Source organism: Octodon degus, unplaced genomic scaffold, assembly GCF_000260255.1.
Source record: "Octodon degus isolate 3935 unplaced genomic scaffold, OctDeg1.0 scaffold00060, whole genome shotgun sequence".
In the NCBI taxonomy this organism is placed as follows: domain Eukaryota; kingdom Metazoa; phylum Chordata; class Mammalia; order Rodentia; family Octodontidae; genus Octodon; species Octodon degus.
Window position 1 is genome coordinate 3684671 of NW_004524636.1, and position 7615 is coordinate 3692285.

The 7615-nt window shown below is 45.6% G+C and overlaps 1 long non-coding RNA gene across 1 annotated transcript; it reads left to right on the forward strand.

Moving 5' to 3' along the window:
- Nucleotides 1-1997: 1997 nt before the first annotated feature.
- Nucleotides 1998-6559, forward strand: LOC111817509. Its single transcript, XR_002821685.1, has 3 exons — nt 1998-2072; nt 5383-5518; nt 6335-6559. It is a non-coding gene; the product is annotated as an uncharacterized LOC111817509 (long non-coding RNA).
- The last annotated feature ends 1056 nt before the right edge of the window (nt 6560-7615 follow it).

A 7615-nucleotide genomic window follows, 5' to 3' on the forward strand; every position in this document is an offset into this window, starting at 1 on the left:
AAAATACAAAAGGGAAAAGGCTGTGGATGTAATTCATTGGTTCCATATACAATACTGCAAAAGAAAAGAAAATAATTGAATTATACTGAGTTAAAATGTTACTGATAAACACTTTAATTCTCTTATATTTTTTATTTTTATTTATTTTTTAATGTATTTTGTACAGGGTTTCACTACACAGCTTGGACTTGTAGTGATCTTCCTGTTTCCAGCCTCCCAGCACTGGGATTACAGGCGTGCGCCACCACGCCTGGTCTCAGTGGCTGGCTGAGCATGTCCAGAGGGTGGGGCTGGTGTGGTATGTGGTGCCAGGGATTGAACTCTGGTCCTTGAACTTGCCTAAGTAGGTGCTTAGTCCACTGAGCTATCTCACCAGCCCTTTAATTTTATCTCAATGAGTATCATATTAAACATCATCATAATAAACTGTTAAATATAATAAAATTATTAAACCTTTATTGAATGTTTCTTTCCAGTGTATTCATTTGATTATGGCCTCAGTTTCTTTTTTTCTGGTGGGGCATACAATGTAAACAACTTGGGGCTACTATTGCAGAGTTTAAGAGTTTCTTCGCACAAACCCTGGAGCATCCTCACAATGTAGTAAACATGAAATAGGATAGAGGTGTTTGTTTCACAAAATGGAGCTATAAATTCAATGCCATCACAGGGACAATTCCAGTCAGGTTATCCCAGGCCCTGACAGGCTGATGTGAAATTCCATTTGGAAGAATAAAGCATGACTAGCAAGACACCTTTCCTAAAACAGTGGACAGTGAGGTTCTGCTCTACTGGATATTGAGTTTTATTAAAAGGCCAGACTCAGCAGGGGAGTGTGGTACTGCCACGTGGAGAGGTGATGAGACTGATGGAGTGTAACCAAGAATCCAAAACTTAGTATGTGTCACTGGAACCCAGCGGAGTCAGGAGGAAGAGAATGGTTACCCCAATAAACAGCTCCATGACCCCAAACACACCCAAGGCTCACATTTTCACTCTCACCCATATTCTCAGTGATTACTGCTTAGTTCTCTTTCTGTAAGGTTTGTCAGCACTGACAATATTTTGTTTGGTGTTGGGGCTCTGGGGACCACCCATCTCCTGCTAAGTGTATGACAACAGAACAAAACACAGAAAAATACACATATTTTGCTTACAAGGGGCACCAGGATTGTCAAAACTCAGTAAGGACTAAGGCCATGAGGCACAGTGTGCTTGGCCTTTATGAGGTACACAGTGTGACTGGGGGTATGCTGCTGGGGTGCAGGAAGAGGTGGGGGTGAGCTGATGATGCAGGCAAGGTTCATGGATGGAGGAGCAAGGCACTTTTGGAAAAGCACACAGTTAGGTGGCAGGCAGTGATTTCTCCATGAGTCCGGACTCACTGAATCAGAGGGGCAGTTTGAACCTCCTGATGCGACTCTGGAGACCTCTGTGGAGAGATGCACCAGTGGAATGGCACAGGGGATGCAGTGGCTGGTGACTTCCTCAGGTTCAGAACACTACAGGACAGCGAAGTTGGTGGTAGGTCAGGATTCACAGTTTCTCAGGCACCTGTGCCAAACACTCTCCCTCTTGGTTTCCCAGGCACCCTGCCCCCAAACTCTCTCCCTCTTGGCCCCACACAGAGCCAAACCCAAAACCACAGAACAGGTCCACCTGACTCTGACCTGGGCAAGCAACCATGTAACTCTCTTCTGTTAGCATGAAAGGTCCCCCACAGACCTGGTAGCCCTGCCAAGATTAGCTCTCCCTCAGCTGTTCCAGTCAGTGATCACCTTCCCTAAAAGATCCTATAAAGTCTCCTATCCCTGCTTTGTTCATTGCTGTCTTGGTCTGCTAGACAGCCAGCCTGCTTTATGCCCCCAATAAATCTACTCATGTCAGAATGCCTGGTCTGGTCAATTGCATGGGTTTGTACCTAACATATGGTGCTGAAAACCTGGGAGAGACGCCAAGGCTTCTGCCAGTCTCTTCCAACCAGGGCCTTGCCACGGTCCACTGCTAGCCCTTCTGAGTGGACTGCGAGCTTCAGACCTCCCTTGCTGACCTAGCCACCCATGACATCCCATGTGAGTATTCTCTCACCACTCATTCAACCCATCTTAAAATTCAAACCTCTCCCGTTGTCCAACTTGTTGGGAAAACAAGACAAAGAGGGCCATTTCTCCCTGGGGACTTGCTGCCTATAGTGGATTTCTCTTTTCAATTTATCAAGGACAAATGTCTCCAAGGCTCCCTTCCCAACTTTAGCCGCCCAAAGAAGATCACTTTCTGCACTTTCATTTTCTCATTCCTTCTCTTAGTCTTGAAGATAAATGTCACTGGGTGGGGGATTACTTGCTCCCCTCTGCCTCCAGCCCTCTCCCCTGCTACTCCTTGTACTTGTACCTGGATTGGATAGCCTCTGAATTCCTTCAGGGTTCCTTCCAGGATTTCTGGGACACTGACATCTTCTGCTCTTTTGTTTTCTATTTCATCCTGATTTCTCCCTCAGGACAAGTACTGGACAGCTGGTCTATGCCTCTGGCCCTATTCTACGAAGTTGTGTCAACATGCTGAGCCACTTAGCCTCCTCTCCAACCGGTGATGCCTGCTTGAAGAGCTTTGGCTCTACATCCCTTTTGGGGTCTCCCACAACAAGATCATCATCTTCAACCTCCTCTCACCCACCCTCCACACTGTCTTTTCACTTCTATGGGGAATTCTTCAATACCCTCTCAAAACTATTCTTCTGTCCTAGACTGACTTAAGTTTGTTGTAGAGGCCCCTTAGGCTTCTCTGACCTCAAAGTCAAATGCTTAATTTTTTTCTGCCAAACAGCATGGCCACAATACAAGTTGGACACTGAGATTATCTGGGCCTCTCCAGGAACTCTTGAGTATAACATGTTCATTAACTTGGATAACTTTTGTCGCTAAGATGGAAAATAGTCCGAGCTCCTCTAGGTTGCTTTCCTCTCCCTCCGCAGTTACCAGGAACCCTGCCTATCTTACAGCCCCCAACAGATCCTCTTAGCCAAAACCCCTACTGAGCCCCTGCCCACCTTGTGACTCAGATGGGCAGCACGTGAGGCTCCTGGGGGCCAAACCCCCAGGTCCTGAGCCCCTGCCTGCCTACCAAGCCTCTCTTCTCAGGAACCTGCCTATGTGCTGCTGCCAGCCTGTATCCAACTCCAGTCCAGGTGAGCTGAGTCCACCAAGATTTCCAGTCCCAGATTGAGGGGAAGCTGTCTCCACAGTCCTTGGCAGAGGGTTGCTACCCTTGTGCCCTGCTAGGGACAAGTGGCACCCTCTCCCAGTTCCAAAACCATGGGCCTGTTCCCAGATTTTTCTCTGTCTAGGGCACAGAATAGACTGTGTTCACGCTCCTTGGGAGATACTCTGAGGCAGCCCAGCCACACCTGTCCCTGAGGAACCTCCCTTGAGTCTTAAAGCCCGACTCAGCTCAAATTCTGTCACCAGGAAAAATATTCATTCCTGACCCCCCACAAAAAAGCTGTTAACTCCCTAAAACTCCTACTATTGCAGCAGCAAATGGTTAAAAATCCCTTAAAAGCCTTGGTTTTCTCTAAAGACATGCTCCATTCGCATACCCACAACCCACCCAGCTCCCCCTCACATCAGTTCCCCTATGCCCCACCCAGCAGAGCCTCCACTGGAGCTGTTGCCAACATTTCAGCCACTGCGGACTGCTGTCACTGCAGGGCCCCACCCCCGGTGCCTCTGCCACTGGCCTCTACTGGCCACTACCAGATCCTAAAGCCTCAGCAGCTGCTTCACCTTCTGACCTCTCATCTTTCAGCTAAAGTGATAGCCCATTCTCTCTTTGCTTCCTCTCTCCTTGTCTTTCCTTACCACCCCCTCGAGTTACAAAAAACAACTAATAATAACACATTTTCCCCCAACAGCATGTGCCCCTCCCTCTGCTACTGAGCTGGGGAGGATAACAGCCGTCTGTCCTTTCCTTTCCATTTGAGCCTGCCACTTACCTTCACTCCCCCTGCCCCTCGGCCACTTAGGCAGAGTCTCCTGTTACAGCCACAATGAAGAGACCCTAAAGCAGCTTCCCACTCCTCCCTTTAGCCAGCCTGCAAGTCCGGATCTTGTGAGTTGTCAGTGCTCCTCTATTGTACTGTGCCTAGTCCTTATATGCTGCTCAATTTGCTTGCTCCTACTCAGACTTGTCTGCTTACTCCTACTCAAACTTGGTATCTATAAATAAAAGATTTTTTAAAAAACATTTTTCAAATTCTTATAAGAGATCTCTGGTAATTGACCTACAAAAGTTCTGACTGGTCTCGCATTATAAACTTAAACAGGTCATCATAATTTAACCTGGCCAGACATATATTGTAGTGCACTCTGATTTTGTAAAGGCATTCATGTAGGTTGTGTATAGTTTTATATGTCGTTCTGTCAACAGCTGTTCCTCTTCTTGTTTGAGCTCTAAAAATGGAGACTTAAAAGCATGCTTTCTCCTGAGTTACAAGCTGGTCGAAATAATGAATTTACAATTAAACAAAAATCATTAAAATGGGGAGAGATTGTTGGACAGGACTCTTGATTGGTGGATAGAGGGGGGCCAGCCTTTGTTCATCAGGGGAGAGCCCCCAATAATCTCCTTAGAAGACATGCCTAATAATTTGGTAAAAGCAAAAAAAATTAAAATGGGTTTTTTTTCATAAAAGTTGGTGCATTAAATATATTCATGCCTTCCTCTTATGCTCCAGATACTTATAATAAGAGGTTCATGTCAAGCCAACATGAGGTCATCACTTAAATGATAATTTTCTCATCATCTGTTATGACTGTTAAGTGACACTACTACATATGACTGCTGATGTCAAATGTTCTCTGTAAAAGTTTAACTACTGTCCGTTAACATTCTACAAGAATTTAATTGCTAAAATGTCTATGGTTGATAAGTAATAACAGTTCTCTAGTCACACTTTATATTGCAAGGTGTTTAATAATCAAATATACTGCTCTCTTGATGAAACAACTGTTATTAATTCCTAATTTATATCCCGATCTGCTCATCTGAGATTCATGCCAAACTAAAAAGATAAATATCAGCCCTCAAACCTCACAAGCAAACTTACTTAACCTGATTTTCCATGTCTTTAATAATAGATAACAAAATTCACTATACACAGTGCCAACTTTTGGCTGTAACACTCAGGACTCCTATCAAAGTAAGCCCTTGACAAGGTAATGCTGAGCCTAAACAATGCTGCCACCTGAGCTCTTCCTGACAAGTATGGCAAAGAAGGACACTGGACACAAACCTGCCCTAACCTGCCATCTTGAGGTCCACTGAAATTGTGACTGCCCTGCCCATCAGAGAGCAGGTAAGTCATCCAATTCCCTGTCCTCACAGGAAAGCTTGCTACAGCCAGATCCATCAGTGCTTGACCTGCTTGGTCTTGTTGCTAAAGGGGAACAACAGAGCTTGGGGCCCATGGCCCACATGAAGGTATCTTTGTCAGAGTCCCAAGTCTCACTGGACATCTCAGGTTAAAAAAACTTTTTCTTGCTGACATGGACACTATGTATAATGTTCTTCCTGAGTCCTAAAGTTTCTATATTAGATCTACAGTCTCCATAGTAGGTGTTGATGGCCCACCTACAAGATGCCTTCAGAGCGGCCCATCCCCTGCTCACTCCAGACACTGTTCTTCACTCATAATTTCCTTATAAATTCAACCTACTCTACACTCTCATGGGAGAGAGATCTCATTCAAAAGCTCTGTGTCTCTCACTTGTCTTCCCACAGTGCTCGTCCTATAAACCTAATCTCAATGCACAGCCAGCTCCTCCCTTCTCCTTCCCGTGTTGACCACATACTCTGGGATACTTACAGTCCCACTTGTGCCACACGTGCTATTCCTACACTGATGTGCCTCAGAGATCCCACACTCTTTCCCACATTCCCAATACCCAATAGCCCCAAATATCAGAGGGGACCCAAGCCCATCATCTGCCACCTCCTTGCTCCTCCCTTTCAACATGGTCATGGTAAAACAACACATTCAAATCAAAGATTCCCTTTTTGCTTCTACCCAACCCACCAACCTCCCTTTTACAACTCCCCTCTTCTCACAACCTCACATGTTCAACAAACCTCCAGACAAACAACACAAAATAGACACACAGCTGTTTCTGTGTGACACCTTGATGCATAAAGCTCCATCATCTCTTGGCTCTCTCCCTTCTAGGGCCCCTCGTAGAGTTTGATATTATGTTCGTGGTAGCCCCCTGCTTCATTCCCCTCATCCATAATACTAACACCAGATTAACAACCCAAAATTTTAACCGAACACTTCTCTCAGATTGCTCCTACCAGGTCTTGCTCTAATGAGACTCCTTCAATGAAGACAATGCCTCATCTTGATCTTCAGATTCTTGGCTCCATGATGCCCCTGTTCAGCAAAAAGTAGCCAGATGATTTCTTCGTCCATTTTCTATCAAATAGAGTCTGGTATGATAGGTCAGGATTCAAAGTTTCCCAGGCACCTTGCGCCAAACACTCTCCCTCTTGGTTTCCCTGCATCCAAACTCTCTCCCCCTTGGCCCCAAGCAGAGCCAAACCCAAAACCACAGAACAGGTCCACCTGACTCTGACCTGGGCAAGCAACCATGAAACTCTTCTCTGTTAACATGAAAGGTCTTACACAGACCAAGTAGCACTGCCAAGATTAGCTCTCCCTCAGCTGTTCCAGCCAGTGATCACCCTCCCTAAAAGATCCTATAAAGTCTCCTGCCTCCCCTTTGTTCACTGCTGTCTTGGTCTGCTAGATAGCCAGCCTGCTTTATGCCCCCAATAAATCTTCTACTCGTGTCAGAATGCCTGATCTGGTCGACTGCATGGGTGGGTTTGTACCTAACAATTGGCAGAGAGCCATCTTGGAGGTGGGCCAGCTGAGCCTGGAGCTTGGAGCAACCTCCGGCTACATTCAGGGGCTCCCAGCCAAGGTCAAGCCAGCAGGAGGTGCGTGGGCTGCTGCAGGCTGAACAGGTCTGGGCCCAGCCTCATGGCTAGACACCAGCTTAAGCATCAGCAGAAATAGAGATGCAGGCTACCTAGGGGTAGGTAAAATCACTGAAAACTGTAAAGCTGCTGTGGGCTTGCTGGGATCAATCAACATGGATCTGGACTCTACTGCCCAGCTGGTATACTAGTGACAGGAAAAACACACCTTGAAGTAGACTTTTTTTTCTTCTTCTTTTTCTTTTTTGGTCTTGTTTTCTCTTCATTTTTTTTTTTTTATGAGTGTGAATATAGTTTCTAGTCTTACTGTTGTTCTGCTGTGTTCTTGGTTCTATCACTTCCTTCTCTCTTTCTCTCCTGTCCTCTGCACCAGTTCCCCAAAGTCTGTGTAATCCTCTTTTGTCCTTCAGCCTTGCTTTTTTTTTTTTTTTTTTTTTAACCAGGGATTGAACTCAGGCCTTGCATCTAATCTCTTCCTCTTCGATTTCTCTTTTTTTCCCTAAACCCCTTTTAAATTTTCTCCCTTGAGGGTAAGATCACCAGATGCAGGGCATATTTTACTGCATATACTTTTCTGGTTTATTTTAGATTTCTTTTAATGTAACCACAGAACTAGCTTATA